We start from the raw sequence: 19,250 nt of genomic DNA on the forward strand, positions 1-19,250 counted from the left end.
CGTAGAATATCACAAGCATACTTTGACTGGGAAAGGGAAATACCCTCCTTGGATTGCAAGACTTGAAGACCGAGAAAATAGTGTAAGTGTCCTAAGTCTGTCATTTCAAATTTCCTTTTGAGGCTAGACTTCACATGGTTTATAAGGTTGGGATCACTACCAGTAAGGATAAGATCATCAACATAAAGAACAAGGATGATAAGAGAGTTGCCCACTTTCTTGGTGTAGACAGTATTGTCAGAATGACACCTAGAAAAGCCAGATTCTAAAAGAAAGCTATCCATTTTGGCATACCAAGCTCGAGGAGCTTGCTTGAGACCATAAAGGGATTTCTTAAGTCGACAAACAAGGCTGGAGTCTGTTTGTATGAAGCCAATGGGTTGTTCCATATAGATTTCTTCATGCAAGTCCCCATGCAAGAAGGCAGATTTAACATCCATCTGATGGACTTCCCATTTGAAAGAGGCAGCAAGGGAAAGAACAAGGCGGATAGAGTTCATTTTGGCAACAGGGGAGAAGGTTTCAGTGTAGTCAATGCCTTCAACCTGTGAAAAGCCCTTAGCAACAAGACGAGCTTTATGTTTATCAACTTTCCCATCTGGTCCATACTTGGTTCTGTAAACCCATTTGCATCTAACAAGTTTTGTCCCTTTGGTAAAGGAACAAGATCCCATGTATCATTTGCCAATAATGAATGATATTCTTCATTCATAGCTGCTTCCCAATCTGGATGGCCTGAAGCTTCTGCAAAGGTGTCAGGATCATAATTTACTGGAGCTTGAGCCAGTAAAGAAGAGGCTCTCTCGAACTGAGAACGTGTGCGTCGCTGATCTGTAGGATCACCGGCAAGATCACCTGCTGCATCTCGAGTAGCACGAACCCATTTTGGAAGCTCAAGAGATGAAGGAGGATCCTGAGATGGTGGGGGAGGATTGTCATCCTCACTTTCATCATCTGAAGAAGAAATGTTTTCAAAGGTAGAAGAGATAGGGAGAGGTGGCACATCCGTCGGACTAGGCTCGCAGGCCGATATATTTTCATCAAATTTTACATCTCTTCTAATGATAACATTTTTGGACTTAAATGGAATAAGTCTATAGCCTTTGACATCTTCAGAATATCCAACAAAAGTACATTTTTCACTCTTAGGTTCTAAAGCTTTATGCTTTTCATCTGGAATATGGGCCCACGCTTCACTTCCAAAAACACGAAAGTGACTTACATCTGGTTTGATTGAGCTCCATGCTTCTTCTGGAGTGATATTCTTTAAATCCTTAGTAGGAGTGTGATTTATTATGTAATTTGCACAGTTAATTGCTTCTACCCAAAAACTAAGACCAAGTCCTTTAGATTGTAGCATACAATTAGCCATTTCCTTTAAGGTGCGATTCTTCCTTTCAGCTACACCATTTTTTTGTGGAGTATATGGAACAGTATGTTGCATTTGAATTCCATTCTCAGTGAAATAGTTGATGAATGTGCTTTTAACATATTCTCCGCCATTATCAGATCTTAACTTAAGAATTTGATGTCCAGATTTTTTTTCAACAAAGGCGTTGAAGGCCAAAAAAGTGTTAAATACTTCACTCTTGAGTTTTAAGAAGTATACCCAAGTGCGTCTGGAGAAATCATCAATGAAAGTTAAGAAATACTTGCAACCAGAGAATGAAACAACTGGAAGTGGACCACATAAATCACTATGCACAAGCTGTAAAGGGGTTGAGGCGTGCCAAGAGGCACGTTTTTCAAAACTGTCCCGATGATGTTTTCCGAGTACACATCCGGAACAAACACCATCTCTGCAAGATACCATAGGAAGACCTGTCACCATATTTTCTTTACATAGATGCTGAAGGGAGCGATAGTTTAAGTGACCAAATCGCTCATGCCAAAGTTTGCTCACTTCATCATTATGAGCAACAAATACTGAGGGAAGATTTGATGACCCAAAGTTGTGAAACTTATACAACCTTGTAGAATCATCAACAATGCCAGTAGCCAAAATCTGTTTAGGATCTTTTAATTCCTTGATTACAACATCATGAGGTGAAAATTCAACAATTTTACCTTCACCTGAATGAGTTATCTGATATACAGATAGAAGGTTGCAGGATAAGGTTGGAACACATAATACATCATTAAACTGACCATTGTCTAGATGAACAGTTCCAGTCCCTACAACATTAAGAGATCTATCATCACCAACATATATATTTTTGGTGTTACAATCATTTAAAGAAGAAAACATGGCTTTGTTTTTGGCCATGTGATAAGAAGCTCCAGAATCAATGAGCCACTCATGAGAATGAGAAGAAGAAGATACATTTAATGCATAGCCAGACCGAGATGCTTGACAACCACATGCAGAAAGTGCCATTCTTGAAGATGAATTTGAAGTTGAAGATTGCCCCAAATGGATGTTATGCTTCTTCATTCCTGCTTCCAAGGCTTCCATCTTCTTAAAGCATTTTGATTCTAAGTTCCCATCTCGATTACAAAAATTGCAATGTCTATCAGTCTTCTTCCCTTTTTTTTATTTGTCTTATCATTTTGTTGAAATGATTTTTCATTTTGGGGTTGAAATTGCTTAGGACCCTTGTTTGGTTTAGGACCATTCTTTTTAGGATATGACTTTTTAGGATTCTTTGAATTTGGTTGCTGCTGGGCGGCTAACGCTTTCTTGGAAGAGTTTCCAAGATTAAGAATACCAAGGTGTAAGAGTTTTTCTTGTTCTCTTATTAAAGAATCACAAAAAGAGTCAAAGGAAGGGGGCTTGTAGTCTTTTCCTTGAGAAATGAAGGCTTCTCTTGTAGAATGGAAGGTGGAAACAAATACAGAGTAGGCTGGTCCCAACTTAGTAAGGATGGAATAAATAAGGTTACTATCTTCTTTCTTAACCTTAACACCTTCCAAAAGATATCTAAGGGTCTTGAACTTAGACAAGAAATCTTCAATGCAAGAAAAATTATTAGGGTCCAATGTAAGCAACTCATTTTCAAGTTGATGGGCTCTAATTTCATTTTTAATCCCAAAAACTTTATTGATTTGTTCCATTGCTTCATGAGGAGTTTCAAGTTCTGCAATATGGAATCTAAGATCTGGAGAAATAGACATCCCTATCAAACCACTTGCTTGATCTTGTCTATTTTCCCATTTAGCAGCCTTGTCTTCATCTTTCGGTTTCTTTTCTTGGCCTGTGGCTATTTGGTAGAGACCTTTACTTCTAAGTAAATCCTCCATGTAGGACAACCATTGGAAGTAATTGGTGCTGTCAAGGGTAACTTGGTATTGACTTTCCATTTCAACAGAAACTGAAGCTAAAGATGCTGAAAGTAAGTGTTCCAATGGATAGATCTCGAAGAATTAGGCTGGTTTAAAAAAAACGGCTCTGAAAAAGGCTTCCGGATGAAGAAGTTATGGCTTTTTGAAAAAACGTTGTTGAAGTTGCCGACGAAGTGCGGGAATGTGCAGAAATGAAAAAGTCCGCCCCCACAAAATGGAGACTTGAACCCAAGACCTCTACTCTCTTAAAATAGCTTTGAACCAATTGATCTATACAAAAAATTTGAGAGAGAGAGAGAGGGGGGGGGGGGCTTTGGGTTGCGTGCTTGCTTTGAGAAAGCTTTTTTTCCCTACAAAACAAAAAACACAAAACCCAACACGGACATGCAAAGAAAACGAACCTTGCGGCTCGAAGTTAGCTTTACCCAAAAAACTAAATATTCTCAAAAATTGAACCTTGCGGCTCAAGGTTAGCTTTAGTCGAAAAACTAAATATTTTTCTCAATGTTTCTGATTTTCCGAGATCACACTAAGGTGCAGGGAAAAGAGCATACGCATGAGAAAAATCCTTCCTTTCTGTTTCTGATTTGCCCAGATCGCACAGAGTCACAGGGCAAAGAGAATACGCAGAAATGAAAGGTATAGATCCGGTTAAAAAAAGCTAAATAAACCGAAACCGAAATAAGCAGAGAGAAAATAAAAGTAAACTGCAAATAAACACTGTATACCTCCAGATCTTAAAAATGACGCAGCTAGGGCTACCGGAAACCTTTTCGCGTGAAACGAAAGGGGTTCCTCACTGGAACAGATGCTCTGAACATAACAGAGCAGTCCTCTCGGCCCGAAAGTAGTCAGAAACAGCAGATCTAGGAAACGGTAGTCGGATGCAGTTCTACCGGCTTCAGATTTGGATCACCAACAGATGCGGCCCTCAAATAGCTCTGATACCATGTAGGAATTTACAGGGTAAGTTACTCAGAAAGAACACGAAAAGGACACCACTCACAACCAGATCACAGAGAAATACACCAATATTTTTGACATGGTTAAAACCCTCAAAGAGGGAAACAGTCCACGGCCTGAGCCAACGCGGCCACTTCAGGCAATTTATTAATCAAAGAATGAAAATTTACATAAGCTTCTCTCATGCACGGATTACCCTACAAATGACCCTCCATGCGCTTTAAATAGAATTCATGGACCAATCGGGTGTCAAGCCACGGATCAAGTGTCGGTAATACCGAGGAGAGAATGAACTGTCGGATCACTACATATCGTGACCATCGGATTGTAAGTTACAAAATGTACAACGGTAAAGAAACACACTTTACCTAACTCTATACCTAACTCTACACTAGACCAAGTTGAACTTAACTATATCCTATGTGTCAGAATATCCTAACACGATAGCACCCCGTGTGTCCCAGTGTAGTGTGGAGCTGTTTGACACTGCGTGATGCTTGCAAACCTAATATAACAGCGATCTTTGTCGGATCCACCATCAGGCTTTGCCTACAAACTACGTGACCCAGCAAGTTCCCGAAAGGAACAAGGAATGTACACTTCTTTAGATTGAGCAGAATATGGTGTTGACGGTAGGTATCTAGCATTAATCGTAAGCTCCCAGTATGTTTCTTAACTAGGCAAAAGATGGTACAATCGTCAAGATAGACTTCCAAGAATTTATGTATAAATTCCTTGAATGCAGCTACCACAATGCAGGAAAATATTGTCGGCGCGTTCTTCAGCCCAAATGGCATCACTGTATACTGAAAGCAACCCCATTCCGTAGCAAACGTTGTCTTGCTTCGATCCTCCAGCACGATCTTGATCTGATGGTATCCAAAGAACCCATCCGTAAGGGAATACGCTTCCTTCCTGCTCACATTTTCCAAGACTTCATCAGTAAAAGGTGTGGGAAATGGATCATTAACACAAGCATCATTGAGTTTCTGTAGATCCACGTAGATGTGGATCTCACCCTTTTGTTTCTTCTCCTGTACCACCATCGGACTTACCCAATCAGACTCCTCGACTGGTTCAATGATCCCAGCTGCCAGCATCTTGTCTAGTTCTTCTCATACTTTTGCTTTATATTTTGGATTCAATTGGTAAGGTCGTTGTTTTACTGGTTTCGTGTAAGGCTTCAAAGTTATCTCCATCATTCCTAGTTCACCTCGAATCCATTTTAGCTGTTTAATCTTTGTAGGGAAGAGGTATCAATACTCCCAGAGTAGCTCGACAACCTTTGCCACTATAACGTTGTCCCAGTAATCTCCAAGCATAGCATACTTAAGTTCTTCCTCTATTCCGATATTCACTTGCTTTGATTTTAATGGAACTACAACATCTGGACCTTCTCTTTTGGGGTCGCATAATTCTTGACTTCCTTCAGATTCTGGTATAATGATGTCACGCGGATCATCTTCGTCGCCTTCTACTTTTACATTGTAACATTCCAGAGCCCGGCTTAGCTGTCGCGACCATTCTGGTTGCACGAGTTCTTCTGGTTCTAGTGGCATCGTGAAAATTGTTGGCTTTACTAGCTTTAATGCGTCATCCACTGTATCCATCCATTGATCCTCGAAAAGAAATGTTGACAAAAACCCTTTGTGCAAGTGTTACACTAAAAAATGTCACCTTGACTACTTACAGTTAGTATGGCTCAAATCAACAGTCATGCTACCCTCTTAGGCAAGTCTCATGCCTCTGTTATCCATCTCAAACTCAAAGAAGAGAGAAAGTCTTGTAAAAACTATGTTTATCTCTGGGGTCGCAGGTTCTCTCTAGCCTTACCTGCGGGGACGCTGACCATGTTCACAAAATCTGCGTCCATGGACGCTCTGTATGTTAAGGGACAGGTGCGTCCCTCTGTAAAAGGCAAAATGCGCGAGTTTTATCTTGAAAAAGTTACTTGTGGTTACTTCTAGAACATTCTAGAGGTCGGTTTGATGAAATGGATGCGCCTCCAGTTGGTTCATGTATCTCTATTAAGGGGGAACTTATCCCATCAATAAGGGAGCTATCCCACCCAAAGAGGGGGATGATCCCATTGATAGTGGACCTGAATAACCTCTTTACAGCACTATAAATAAAGGCATTGAGCCAGAAGGAGAAGAGGTTGGAGCTATACATTTTCTTTGGGTAAATGCTGCAGGATTTAGGTCTTCCATTAGAGCCTTTGTGAGGAGAGATTGTCTTCACTTGATTCTACTTGGGAGAGGGTGAGCTTTGTCAAAGTAGAGGAAAACCCTTGATGGACCCTGGGAGGAACTTGCACAACACCAAGGCCAGGTTGTAAGAGTTTCTTTGTTTCGTTATTAATACAAACTGGTTTATTTTTCTCAATAGCTTGTGTTAATGAGTTATTTCATGTGTTCCTTGGTCTGCATGTTGAATATATGTTTTATTATATGAAATGCAAGTGCTTGGTAATTGTTTGATTGTTTGTGGTTGCAGGAATTGACTTGAAGGAGGAGCTCATCCGGATCGTCAAGAACGGACTTCAACAACAGCGTTTTGGAATAAGGTAAGCCTAAACACTTGTAGTTTTCATGTTGTAAAAGGTGTATTTAGAGAAAGATCACTCCATTTTGTCTTGTTTGTCATTAGAATGTCTTAGACTTCTAGGAAGGTCAGTCGTGTCCGCACCCTTGACAAATTCCGTGTGACAAATTGGCGACTCCGCTGGGGAATCCATTAATGAGAGAGTCTTTTCCTTTATATGAACTTTGCTTTGAGAAAATCATTTTTATTTTCTGGTTTTTGACTGTGAGAATTAGTATTTGGGTGGCTTAGCTTTAGATTTAGTTAGATTTGGTTTTTCTTCATTTTTCCAGAAGGACGCACCCTCTGAGTACTGCACAGTGCGTCTTTGGACGCGCTGTTGCCGTCTGCACAGAGCGGGGCCGCACCTGTGACAACGGGTTGCCTGCGTCTTCCTGTAAACTTTAAGAAAATTCCATTTTTGCTTTAAATTGCTTTTAGATTTTGTTTTTCCTTAGTGTTTTCTGCCCAGATCCTTTAGTACCCTGTCAAGAATTTTCACCTGAACTAGTTTTGTGAGCTTTGAGTGTTTTAGTGGTTTTCAACGAAGTTTAGACCTAGGGTTTGATTTTTGGAAAGGCTTTGTAGTGACTTTGATAGTAGAAAGTTGTCCAGCCTTAGATCTCTCTGGTTAGTCAACCTTCTTAGAAGTCGGGCCTGTCGTAAAGTCTCCTTTGTGAGCAACTTGCCATTTGAGTTGTTTTGGGTCAAATTTCGAATTGCTTGTTTATAAAGTATTGATTTCCATTTTACAAAAAGAACAAAAAGATTAGAGTTTTGTTTTGGCTAGTTTTTGATTCTGCAATAAGCTAGTCCTTGATTTGATTGTGATCAAGTAAAACACCTTAGAAATAATCATTGTTAGTTTTGGCCTCGTTAAGATTGCTTAGAGTAAATTTGCCTTTAGTTTGCTTATGAGTGCATTTTCATAGATTTTAAGAGTTGTTAAGATTGATTTTTGGTTATATTAGATTTATTTGCTTTATTAAAAGAAAAATACAAAAACATCTTCTTAAAAAGTCTTGTTTCAAGTAGCTTTTTGTTTTCGAAAGAAGAAAAGAGTTTTTTCGTGCATGTAAAGAGAGGTTATGTTTTTATGCTTGGAAAAGACAAACGAATTGTTTCTTTGATTGTCTTCAATTAAGAAGTTGCTTTTATAAAGATTGCATTCTCTCAACTTTTTAGTTAAGCAATTCATCGAAAAAGTAAAGTAGTGGATAAATCATTCTAGGTGCATTTTGTAGTGGTTTCGAGTCGAGTCAACACACCACTGGTTTCACTTCCATCACCTTTTGACTTAAGAAACAACCTTAAAAGTAACGCTTAAATTAAAATCAATCTAGTAATCTTTATTTTTCTAGGGCTCTGAAGCACCAACATAGCTTAGGCTAGGGTCTTGGAGTAGGTGAGTACTTAACTCTCCAAGACTACAAAACCAAACAGATAGTCTATCTTGAGTAGAACAAATCCAATTGTTTCAGTTACATTCTGGGAAAGCTCCTCTTAAAGGAGAAGCACGAGCTCGTGTCCGAACCAGTGAGGGGATCATTCCTCCCTCGTTGGGAACGACGCCAGGCAGTACGTATTACAAACGGTAAACCTCGGATTAACCATTGTCGAGGAGCCAGGGGTCACTTATCGGTAAACCTTGGATTGTTGTCAAGGAGCCGGTAAGGGGATTGGAGCTTGCTACTCTGCCCTTGCGTGCTGTCGGAGTTTAGACTGTTCCCCCAGGTGTAATTGTTGTGATTGGTAACCTTAGTGGCCATAATATCTAGGATTCTACCCAAGGTGACGGTGGAGGGAAGGTCCCACTGTACCTGGAGCAGACGTCGGTTATACTCACTTGGATTTTCTGGGGGGTTCGCTTCACTTCGAGACGGTTAAAGTGGAGGAACTTGGTCCAGTCTATTCATTAAGCAGGTTGCCGGGGTAACTGTTCCACCCACCATTTCTGTACTGAATCCTGCGAGGTTGGGCCTAATCACCAACTAGCGCTTTTGGTCCGGAAGACTACTGTTTGTGTGTGGTTTGACGCTCTAGATTATTTAGGCGTGTGCTTCAAATTTGTTTGCTTCTTTAGAAGACTTTAGGTGGTTTGATTTGAAATTTTTACTTTGTTTTCGTGTGTTGTAGTTAAAATCTTTAATTGTGGCGGAATTACCGAGACAGTCCCGTAGACTTCGGGGCAAGTCTCCTGAGATTGTTACCGGAATAGATTTGTTAAGAAAACTCCGTAAATCGCGGGGTGAATCTCCTGAAGACATTCCGGGTCATTTAGAAGGGTTAAAGGTCCTTGTAACTCCTCCTAGTGGCAGTAGAGTAGGATCACCTGAAGAAGGAGAATTTTCCTTGGTAGTCCATCCAGATTACCAAAGTTTAGAAACAGGTTACAATCCCGAAGCTGTTACAGTTTCCGAGCTTGCTGGTAGTTTTTCATCTGCCAGTGAAACAGGCGAAGAACCTGAAATTTCCGAACCTGTTACTCCAACTCCTAGTGTTCCTGATTCACCAAGAATAGAAAGAATTATCACCGAAAATCTTCCTGTTGGATTAATTGCTATAGAAGAACTTGTTCCAGAGGAAGAAATAGGCGTTTCTGATTCTGAAGATCTAATTACCCTTGATCTAAGGGAGCGTGAATCCATCTTTTACAGTCCTCCTAGAAGTGAATCTTGGTACCTTGCATTAACCAATTTTTTAGACAACTCAGTAGGTTTTTCTACACCTCGTACTCCGGTTCCACCTAGAGGAATTCATTCTCCTGTAAATATGTCTGGTCAGTCATCTGTGTTTTCACAAAGTCCTGAATCATTTTTACATGGCGGTCCTTCTGTTCCTACTGGGTATCAATCACTTTCTGGTACCTTTGCGGGAGCATCTCCTCAACCCGTTGATCATGGGTTATTAGTTGGAAACAGTGGTAATGTACCATTGAGTATAGGTGACGTTTATATGATGTCAGGTTCAACTCCCATTAACCAACCTCAAGGTGGCCAATTACCGCCTGGGGGGCAACCTTCGTTAATGCCTGGGGGGCAACCTCAAGGTACTTCATTCGTGACTGGGGGGCAACCTCAAGGGTATCAACCCCAAGGGTATCAACCCCAGCCTCAATATGTACCCCAAAGTCAACCTCAGTATCAATATCAACCTCAAGGATGGCAACCTCAAGGATGGCAACCCCAAGGGTATCAACCCCAAGGGTATCAACCTCAAGGATACCAACCTCAAGGTCAAGGTCAACCCCAGTATTCGTATTTACCTCAAGGTTATCAACCTACGGGTCAATACCCTGGTCAAGGTTATCAACCACCTCAAGGGCAATCATATGGGACTGCACCTTACAGTTATCAACCCTATCCTCAATACGGCTATGGATCTCAGTATCCTCAACCTGTTACGAGTCAATACCCTGGAATGTTAACATGGGATCCGTCACAGGGTCAACAGATGTCGCAACCAAGTATACAGTCGGTACCTCAAGCAGGACAACCTGCAGTTCCTGGTCCACCCCAGCAACCGCAACCTGTCCAGTCAAGTGTTCAGACCCCTGTAACTTCTGTAGTTACTCAGCCGCCAATTGCACCTGGTACTCCACCTCACACGGCTGCAGCAACTACCGCTTCATCTACCATGCTTACTTCTGGAGTATCGGCAGCTCCGGTTTCTACTGTCCCTGTAACCACTCCTCAGACATCTGTACCGTTGTCTGGACCCACGGTTCAAACCACAGTCCAGATGCCTGCAGGCCAACCTGGTACAAGTACGGTTGTTACTACTCAACCTCAATTTGTTCAACCTCCGTACCAGGGACAGTATCAACCTGGGCAAGCTGCCCAACAACCGGTTTACCAGTATCAACCGTATCCTGGGTACACTTATCAACAACCTCAGCAACCCCAGTACGGTCCGGTTAATCCTGGTTTTCCAGGAGGATATAATATCCCAAATGCGACTCCTGTTCCTAGTTATCCTGGATATCCTCCTCCTGGGGCTGGTATTGTGACTCAGAGTTTTAGAGATCCTAACCGGCAGTTACCGTTTATTGCGACTTTAGATTTACCCGACTTGACGCGCCTAACGAACGATCCAATTCAATATCTTCAGTTCTGGCCGCCAATGCCAAATAAGTTGCCCAGCGATATACCCAAGTTCGAAGGTAAGTCTGGAGAGGATCCGTCTAATCACGTGATGACTTACCACCTCTGGTGTGCATCAAATTCCATCTCAGATGATTCCATCCGCTTACGTCTTTTCCAGCGTACACTCATTGGTCTCGCAGCCAAGTGGTACATTGAGTTACCACGGGCCTCTTTTTACAACTTTAGCCAGTTAGCTACCTCGTTCTTAACTCATTTTCAGTTACCAGTCAGATACGATAATGGTACAGAATTATTAACTTCGCTAAAACAATCGACATCCACGTACATTTCTGATCACATCCATGAGTGGAGACGTCGAAGAAGATTAGTGAAAGTTTTTATCCCGGACCAAATCTTAGCTGAATGGTTTGTCAAATCATTATTACCAAGAATTACTGAAGATGTAGCTAAGGCCGGAGTAGTTACTGAGGAGCAAGTCATTGCTCAGGCACAATACCTTGACTTAGTTTACACTCAGTCGGGTACGTTACACGAGAAAATTCCGGATCTTCCAAAGTCAAACCAAATCGCTGCTGCTCCTTCGGGATCTCATGCCGCTGATGGTATGATTGGTATCGTGACTACGAAGAGTAAGAAGAAGTCTTCCAAGGCCTCCAATACTCCAATTATCACTTTGCCTGATTCTCCGACAGGAGAGTCTTCTCCTCCTGAACTTACCGCCGACATTCACGCTGTAGAGTCATCTACGGCCAAATCAAAAAACGGTGGAAAGAAGAAAGGAAAGAAGAAGGCTAAAGCAGACAAGGCTCCAAAGGAGAAAACGGAAAAGTCGGAAACCAATGACGAAAAACGCAAACCTCGATATCCTTGTCTTATTTGTGAAGAAGATCATTTTACGAGAGACTGCCCTCATCGGGCCGAGGTAGTGAAAATAGTCAAAGGTTCTCCCACTCCTGCTGTGTTAAAAAATCCATTTCCAGAGCAGGAGAATAAGATGATAGGTTCTTCTTCGAATGCCAGTGAAGAACCCATTTTGATGATGTCTCATGTCAGGATTGCGACTCGATCGCAAGATTATGGTAGTAAGGCTCCTGTTGATGGTAAGGAAGCAGAATCTTCTCACTCTAACCCATCAACCTCAGCTCCTGGTTCCGATCCACTACAGATCGAAAAACCTAACCCAGACTTAGTGATTAAGCCGCCCGCCAAGGGTGTACTTCGAAGGTCTGCTTTCAATCCACATGCGAGAGCAGCCCAGAATTACAACATTGTTGAAGACTTAGCTGTTTCACCTTCAGCAATGTCGGCACTCGAAGTGCTGCAATCATGTCCAGCGCAACGAAAATTGCTTTTGTCGGCTATTGGAGCTGTCGATGTTCAGGACCCGAACCTAATGATCTTTGATCTAGAAAGTAGTACACCGCGTCTCCCCCATCAAATGGCTTTCCAAATTCCAGTGATAGTCAAAAACAGGCCTATTCATCGGACTGTGATTGATGAGGGAGCTTCTACGTGTATTATGTCGATTCAATGTTGGAGATCGCTTGGTTCTCCTTCGTTGAACCAATCCCCCACCATCCTTAAGGCCTTTGATGGCCGTGGGTTCCGTCCGTTTGGTATTCTACAAGAATTGCCTATAGGGGTCGAAGGTAAAACCGTTAGTCTGGATGTGGAAGTGGTTGATGCCCCTCTAGACTACAACCTTCTTTTGGGTCGAAGTTGGTCATATGCTATGACAGCGGTCGTTTCATCGGTCTTCAGAGTCATTAAGTTTCCACATAACGGTAAGATCGTGACTATTGATCAGCTGACATACTTTTCATCCGACCCAACCTCTTCAGAAACTATCCAGCATGTTGGTAAAACGACAATCCCTTATAGGGACATTGGTGTAGGTTTAGTTAAGGATTCCGGTTTACTGGGAACTTTTCCTCTCCCTCCACTCAATGCAGACCCTTCGTTTGCAACAATTCATATGATCACGTCAGAAAACATTATTTATGATGATCCTTGGTATGTTCCCTCTGACTCTGAGCTAGACTCACTCGGTGATGTTATGCCGTTGAGTCCGTATGAGATTGCTTATGAAGCTCTTATGTCTTTTACCGACTTTCATTCAACCGAAACCGACCAAATGAATGTGGTCAGTGAAGAGTCACTTTTCACCTCACCCTTAGAACGGATAACGTTTCCCGAAGAAGTGTCATCTGACGAACAACTTCGCGAAATCCTAAGTGTAGATGATCTACCATGGGAAGATCTCCATCACAGATCTTCGTTTTTACCTAAGGATGATGCATTTGAAAATGATTTTTCATCTATCTTTACCGCTGAATATGTCAAAGACGCTCAGGATCCAACGAAACATTCTGATTCAGAGCTGAATTTAGGGAATATTTCTCGTACTATTCCCATTGATATTTCAGTGAAGCCCGGAATCGAGGAGAACATTCATATAGGTGCCGCATGTACTGAAGAAGAAATCCAAACTTACAAGGCCCTATTCCAAGAATTCCGCGACGTGTTTGCCTGGTCTTACGAGGAAATGCCGGGAATTGATCCTGCCATTGTTGTTCATGAAATCAAAACCTACCCGGATGCTAAACCCATTCGGCAACGGTTGCGTCAGATTCACCCTCGAAAAGCGGCTGCGATTAAAGCAGAAGTCGAAAAGCTGTTGAAAGCAGGTTTCATTTATCCGATCCCGTTAACGGATTGGGTATCGAATATTGTTCCCGTCAATAAAAAACAAGGAACAATAAGAATCTGTATCGACTATAGGGATATCAATCGAGCTTGTCCAAAAGACAACTATCCTACGCCTTATATCGATCAAATTATTGATGATTGTGCCGGAAGTGAGATGTTTTCCTTCATGGATGGTTTCTCAGGCTATAATCAAATCAATATTCTACCTGCCGATCAACCAAAAACGGCATTCATTTGTCCATGGGGGACATTTGCTTATTGCAAATTACCTTTTGGACTTAAGAATGCCGGGCCACTTTTCAACGGGCGATGTCTTATGCATTTCATGACATCAAGCACATTGTGCAACCCTATCTCGATGATTTGCCTGCTCATTCTTTACAACGAGCTGATCACCTTGTCCACCTACGAGCAATCTTTATGAGGTGTAGGCATTATCGAATTCGGTTGAATCCCCACAAGTGTGTTTTCTGTATAGAAACAGGTCGATTGCTGGGATTTGTTGTTTCAAAAGCCGGCATTCGCGTCGATCCCTCGAAAGTCGAGGCTATCATCAAATTGCCTCCTCCTTCGAGTTTGCGCCAACTCCAAAGTTTGCAAGGGAAAGCGAACTTTTTACGCCGATTCATCCCAAACTACGCCGAGGTCACTAAAGGTTTTACACGGTTGTTGAAACAGAACGCACAATTCTTTTGGGACGAGATTGCCCAACAATCTTTTGATGCACTGAAACACGCGTTGACCCATGCACCGTTATTGCATCCTCCCAACTACAACCAGGACTACTTCTTATACCTCGCAGCTTCGCATTCCACCATTGGAATGGTGTTAGTTCAAGAAGATGAATTCAAAGCAGAGCATGTGATATATTATCTTAGTAGAACCTTAAATCCCACTGAGTTAAAATATTCGCATGTGGAGAAATTGGCCCTGGCAGCCGTTCAAGCTGTCCAGCGTTTTCGTCACTACATTCTTCTCCGCAAGACTACAGTTATTTCGGATTGCAACCCTATGATTTATATTTTGACAAAACAACTGCTAGGGGGCAAGTACTCTAAATGGATTGTTATCCTGCAAGAGTTCGACTTGGAGTTCGAGAAGTCCAAGTCTAAGAAATCTTTAGTTTTTGCGGAATTGATGTGTGATTTCCCGAGTGCTGACACAGAGACTGTGGCAGAGGAGTCCATTGCGGACGAATCTTTGTTTCTTATTAGCACTTTAGATCCGTGGTATGGGGATATAATCATCTATCTCCAAACCCAAACCTTTCGGCCTGAAGCTTCCAAGGAAGACCGTCGAAAAATTCGGTTTCGATCCCAGCAATACAGAATTATTGGAGATACACTTTATCGCCGGGGGGCAGACTTAGTTTTTCGACGTTGTTTAACTCACGAAGAGGCTGAGAGAGTTTTGAATGATTGTCACTCTGGAGCATGTGGCGGTCATATGTCTGGGTATGCCACAGCTCAGAAGGTGTTGCGCGCTGGCTATTTCTGGCCGTCTATGTTTAAAGATTGTATCCTTGCTGTCAGAACATGCCACAACTGTCAAGTGTTTGATCGAAAGATGCGCGCTCCACCTGCTCCTCTCCACCCTATAATTGCCGCTGGTCCATTCGCCAAATGGGGCATTGACTTTATTACTTGTAACCCTCACTCGGCCGGGGGGCATGCGTATATCATCCTCGCGGTTGATTATTTTACAAAATGGGCCGAGGCGATGCCTACATTCGACGCAAGCGGCAAGACAGCTGCAGTTTTCGTATTCAATCATATCATAACTAGGTTTGGTGTCCCACAAGCAATCATTACTGACCATGGGAGCCATTTTCGAAACGTCATGATGACTGAGCTTACAAGCCAGCTTGGTTTGCGCCACGATAGCTCTACTCCTTATTATCCGCAAGCCAACGGTTTGGTTGAGTCAATCAACAAAGTTCTAGTCATCATGATTCGACGGATCATTGGTATCCATCGAACGAATTGGCATAACATGTTATTTTCGGCGCTATGGGCATATCGAACTTCAGTGAAAAATTCAACAGGTTTCACCCCTTTCCAGCTAGTTTATGGCTTAGAAGCTGTGTTACCTATTGAATGCGAAATCCCATCACTTCAAATGGCTGTCGAATTACTTCCAGCTACTTCCGAAGAGGAGAAACGGTTATTATACTTGGCTAAATTAGATGAGACTCGACGTGACGCTACTTTAGCTATCGAGACTCACGCGAAACGAATGAAAGCTCAGTACGATAAAAATGTAACCCCTCGAAGTTTTTCGGAAGGAGACCTAGTACTATTATATGATCAAGCTAACGATAAGCTAGGTGCCGGAAAATTCGTTCCCATGTGGCATGGGCCCTACATTGTAAAGCGAAAGCTAGCAAAAGGGGCTTATGAGTTAGTTGATTTTGATGGGGACTCTTTGGGTAAACCCAGAAATGGACTTTACCTAAAGAGGTATTATGCTTAAAATGATGGGTATGGAGAAATTTTTAGATAGGTTAGATTTCCTTTCTAGCTAGCAAGTGTGTTAGTTTAGTCAGTGTGCTTAGCTTAGCGAGTGTGGTTTTTCGTCATTATTCTGGCTTATCTTGGTTTTACTCTTGATATTGTAGATGTCGACGCCTCTCCAAACATACATTGGATTTGCTGATGGTGCTTGTCGTAATACACGGAATATCTCTTCCGCAGCTTGGGTTATCTATTCGCCCTCTGACGAGTTAGTTTCTATGCATGGGGTAAGCCTCGGTCAAACAACGAATAACATTGCAGAATACAGTGCAGTGGTTGAATTATTATCCGAATCTATTTCATTTGGAATTCGACGTTTGATAGTGAGGTTAGATTCTGAACTTGTTGTATTACAGCTTAATAGAGTTTATGCCATTAGAAATCCTGTGTTATTAAGGTTGTTTTTGAGAGTGCGTCTCTTGGAACGTGAATTTGATTACATTGAATATCAACATATTCCAAGGTCTTTGAATACATTAGCAGATGCAATTGCTTCTCGAATGTTGGACAGACATTTACGATAATCATGCAAGTAAATTTAAAAACATTTCATCACATATGTTAAACAAGATAAGCCGGTAATAGTGATATATATAGATAGAAGTGTGTCAAAAAATATATACATCGTCTTCGATCATAGGTTTAAAACACCTTATGATCGGCAAAATGATAGTACAAAAAGTCAAAAATGTCACATGTGACTACAAAAGTGACTAGTCAATCACTGGTGGTGCTCTCTGTACGACACCACTGCGCGGGCTACCTTACGCAAAAATCTCCTAAACGGTCCAGGGACCGCGACTACGAAGCGCTGAAGCCTGATAGGAATGTCGTCCATAGTAGTCTCAGGTATATCTGCCGTGAGACGCTCTAGATCATGCTCCAACTCAGCTAGTACTTCTGCTGTCGCATCCTGTGGGGCCGGTACCGGTGCAGCTGGATGTAGTCTATCATAAGGCCGGAGGTTGGCTGGACGCTGTGGACCAACATCTGCATTTTGAAAGATTTACTATTAGTTTTGAGACGATATATATAAAAAAAATACAAAAAATACATAACTAGAAAACTTGTGAAAATAAAAAGTACCTCTGTCGTCCCATTGTTCTCCCTGTGGAAGAACCATGTCCGGATCACCTCTGAAATCCATTCCGGCATACGGAAAGTCCTGTATCACAAAAAGCTGGCCCTCTAACCAGTCAAAATAACTATCTGAGAATCGAACTACTGTCGCGCCCTCGTCAGGATGCCGGGCCATCACCGCAACCCATCGTATCAGCTTTGGCTGCTGGGGACCCAAGATATCAACAGTGAGTTGCTGAGGGATCAGCATTGGAATTCTCTCCAAGGCAAAGCTCACGACTATAGGCCCATATCCAAAAGTCTTTAGTCGTCCGTTCTTTGCCTTGGTCAGTTGGCTCTTCATATGAGCCGACACAGCTTCACACCAGTTGAAAATGGTGCCTTGGTAACAGTCAATTGCCATCCGCATTTGGGATCCGGAAGCAATGTGTAAAGCGGCCGCGCCGCAAATTCTGGTAACCGTGAACGCTATGACTTTGAGTTCCGGTAGAGTGATGTGTTTTATCTCTATGCCTTTTGAATGGTGAGCCCACGTGTGCACCAATCCTCACGGAGACTATCAAGGGATTGGCCACCCGGCCTAGTCCCCGCAAGACTGAGTTGCTCACCTCTGTTTGGCAAGCCAGTGAGAAAGTATACATCCGAGGGCTCTATCTCGAGCTGGTGCCCTCCTATGTAAAAGCATTGTTCTTGTACGTTCCATCGCTCAACCAGCCATTCCAAGAATCTTACCTGGCCCCTCATGCCCGGTATGGTCCAATATTTGTATAATCCGCATGCTCTTAGGGCATCCAGGGAAGGTTGATGATTTATTGCAGCTTCATCTTCCTCTACATGCTCTCTTTCTCTCCAGTCTAACATGATTAATGCCCTGCATATCAAAAATAGCAATTAGAAATTGATTTGGAATTTTTGGTGGTTTTTTGAGAGAGTTGGGGTTTTGAAATGCGCGTTTCTCGGAGGACGCACCCCGGCTTTGTAGCACAGGGCGCCCGGACGCAGCTGGCCTGAAGGCGGGCTGCGTCTTCCGACCGTTTTCCCGTATGAGAAAAAGTCGGGGGACGCAGGTCACCCGAAGGGCACCTGCGTCCGCCGAGAGGCGCATTCCAAAACCAAAACCCCCCAAAAAATGAAACTAAGACCTAAAAATTAATTCTAAACGGATAGAAATGCAGAGTAGGATGTGTAAAATACCTGGATGAGACGGCGTTCGATTCCGACGGTCAGATTTTCCGCAGCGACCACGGGAAGTTTCTTGTCAAAAGCTCCTTTTTCAACCTCAACAGTGAAACGGTAAAAATGACATGGTAAAAGGTCTTTTTATAGGTTTTTTGGATGAATTAGTTCATTTTTTACCATGAAAAGATGTTTTTGAATGTATTTTTGCCTATTTTAAACAGGTATGAGTAATGTGTTGCTTTTGTGCAGGACAAAGGGATTTCGAGGGAAATTGTAATTTTTCACAAACAAAAATATCAGAGTCATCTTTTAAGCCCTTTTCTGACTCCTAAAACATGAAAAGATCGCCGAGTGTTTCTTTTTCACTCGTTAAAACGGAATTAAAAGACGGTCCCCTTTTAGCTCTTTTCTGACCGCAAAATCAGGAAAAGATTGCCGGGTTTTTGTCGTTTCGAACTCGATAAGGAAATAAAACGACGTGTCCTTGATCGCTTTTTACTTTTCAGGTTAACGACACTATTATGAAAGTACTCCTTGGTCGCAAGATCAAGCGGTTCCCCCAGGTATTATTTTATACTTTTTCGGGCTTGAGGGACACAAATATACGAAAAAGTTCAACGTGGAGTCTTCTTTAGTTTTTTCAGACTCTCTAAAATTGAAAAACGCCGAGTTTCTCCTATACTGGGCTCGTTAAACTTTTACAGTAGAGGACCTGTTCAATTACAAACAGGAACGAACCACTCCTTCCTAGGGTTCGAATTTAAACTAGGTTGGACTCGTCCGAAGGATGAGCTTATAATCAAGCATATGTTATCCTCCTCAAGCTTGTTAAAAA

The sequence above is a fragment of the Pinus tabuliformis genome, chromosome 7 (assembly GCF_031772625.1).
Source record: "Pinus tabuliformis cultivar Carrire ecotype Pingquan chromosome 7, CPIR1, whole genome shotgun sequence".
Classification (NCBI taxonomy): Eukaryota; Viridiplantae; Streptophyta; class Pinopsida; order Pinales; family Pinaceae; genus Pinus; species Pinus tabuliformis.